Source organism: Babylonia areolata, chromosome 27, assembly GCF_041734735.1.
Source record: "Babylonia areolata isolate BAREFJ2019XMU chromosome 27, ASM4173473v1, whole genome shotgun sequence".
In the NCBI taxonomy this organism is placed as follows: domain Eukaryota; kingdom Metazoa; phylum Mollusca; class Gastropoda; order Neogastropoda; family Buccinidae; genus Babylonia; species Babylonia areolata.
The window spans coordinates 32916556-32919055 of NC_134902.1; the positions used below are offsets into that span (position 1 = coordinate 32916556).

Consider the following 2500-nt stretch of genomic DNA (forward strand, 5'->3'; position numbering starts at 1 on the left):
GATGGCACTGAGTTACAAAAAGCCGCTCCCCCATCTGAATTCAAAACAGTCATTAATGAGATGGAAGCCTGTGTGGCTGATGTGAAGGTGTGGATGGACAGAAACAAGCTAAAACTTAACGAAGAGAAAACCGAGCTCTTAGCTGCAGGAGACCCAGCTCGTCTCAATGAAAAAAAAAAAAAAAGGGCCCAGTCACTCTCGACACTGCCACAGTTACATTTCAAACATCAGCTAAATACCTAGGTGTACATATTGATCAGACCTAGACCATGGCTGACCACATTTCATCCCTGTGTCGCTCATGCAATTTTCATCTTCGCAGACTAGCCTCAGTCAGACCAGACGGAGAAAAGCATGGCTCAGTTGGTTTCCTCTTTTGTCCTGTCCAGACCAGATTACTACAATTCTACTCTAGCAGGTTTACCATCTTCCTCTCTAATTAGACTACAGAAAATACAGAACAATGCTGCACGACGTGTCTTAGCAGAAAAAGAAATTTGATCATGTCACACCTCTTTTGCATCAGTTACACTGGCCTCCTATTGAGTCCCGCATTCACCGTAAACTAGCGACACTTGCCTTCCGACATTTTGATGAATATATTCCCCCGTATCTCTCCTCTGTGCTGGAAACGTACGAACCATGCAGAACGCTAAGATCCAGTTCTGAAAGGTTGCTTAAAGTCCCAATAACTAATTCAGAATGTGCAGGGAAAAGGTCTTTTAGGGCTCAAGTATCCCTAATTAGGAATTCTTTGCCATCGTCCCTCAGAAATTTTCCTAATCTCCAGACCTTCAAGTCAGATCTGAAAACGCACCTTTTCCGTAAACATTTCTGTACCCAGCACAATGGGTCGTTCACAGTCTCTTCGCCACATGGAGTTTTATGCTGGAGATACTTATACTCACGTAATCCTGTTTTAGTGCACTTGATATATTTAATGTGTATGGGCGCGCGCGCGTGCATGTGTGTGTGTGTGTGTGTGTGTGTGTGTGTGTGTGTGCGTGTTTAAAAAATGTGTGTTTTTATGGAATATATTTCTTTTAAATCTAAGCATTATTTAATTGATATTTTTATTGTTTGGTGGATCATGCTTTTTTTTTTTTAATTCATTCTGTGAACGCATTGGACACATCTATCTATCTATATATTTATATGTGCCAGTGTTGACCTGAACTTTCTCTGTATCTTACTTTCACTTTCTCTTTCATTCTCCCTGTCTTTTTCTGTCACACACACACACACACACACACACACACACACACACAGGAACACACACACACACACACACACACACACACACACACACACACACACACACACACACACACACACACGTATAGATACGTAGGCACGAGAGAGAGAGAGAGAGAGAGAGAGAGAGAGAGAGAGAGAGAGAGAGAGAGAGAGAGAGAGAGAGAGAGAACCGACATTCCTCTTTCCTCTTCCGTCCGCAATCTTGGTGTCATACTCGACCAGTCTCTTTTCTTCCAGCAGCATGTTGCAAATATATGCAAACTGTGTTACTTTGAAATTCGCAGAATTGCATCCATTCGTCATCTCCTGACTGAAGCTTCAATGCAACCAAAACTCTCCTCTGTGTCTTTGTGCTGTCCCGCCTGGATTATTGTAATTCCCTGCTTGGCGGTTCACCCAGTACTGCCATGTCGTTCTCATGCATAATTATGAGAAAGTGAGACCTGTCGAAAATATAATACCGAGATATTTATAGCAGTTAACAGTCTCTTGCTTTTGGCCATCATAAAAACATAACCACCATTTCTGAATATAACTATCTTAGATTTGTCAAAATTTACACAGAGATTTTTAGCAGCGTCCCTCAAGATATTCAATCGTTGCTGAAGGTTGCTTACGGTATAGGAACCTGCATATGATAATATAAGGATTTCCAAAATGTCTTCAGGAGACAATCTGATGCCATGTTTACCGAACGTTTGAAATGTCAATAGCTAGCTCATTTATCAGAAAGGAGAATAAAATTGAACTACATATTTCCCCTTGTTTTACACCGAGAGGGCAGAAAAAAATAGTTAGGTCATTGCCAACTCTTACTCTTGCTTTAACAACATTGTATATACTTTTAATTGCTTTATAAACATTCTCCCTGTTACACCATTTTGCTTGAGGACCCTCCAAAGGTGGTTTCTTTCTGCTAAATCGAAGGCTTTTTTAAAATCAATAAACGCAACATAAAACATAGTGGCTAAAGAATTGCTTTGATACCAGACCTAGCAGAGTAAATATGTGATCAGTAGTACTATATTTTTAGCGAAACCCTGCTTGAGGTTCATTTATAATTCTATTTGTCTTCAGTCCATGTTGCGAGACGTTTATTCAAGATGTAGCTGGAAATCTTACTGCGCACATTTAACAGAGAAATTCCTCTATAATTGTCGGGGCAACTAATATTAATACCTTTTCTTGTGGGCTGTTTGTATTACAGATTCTGTTCACTCGTCCCGAAAAGTTCCTGTCTCAA

General features: G+C 40.4%; 1 protein-coding gene across 1 annotated transcript in view; it reads right to left on the bottom strand.

The window, feature by feature from the left end:
* The window catches only part of LOC143301065 (uncharacterized), a 120279-nt gene that overhangs the window by 38743 nt on the left and 79036 nt on the right, over positions 1 to 2500 (bottom strand). The gene's annotated exons all lie outside the window — the stretch shown is intronic.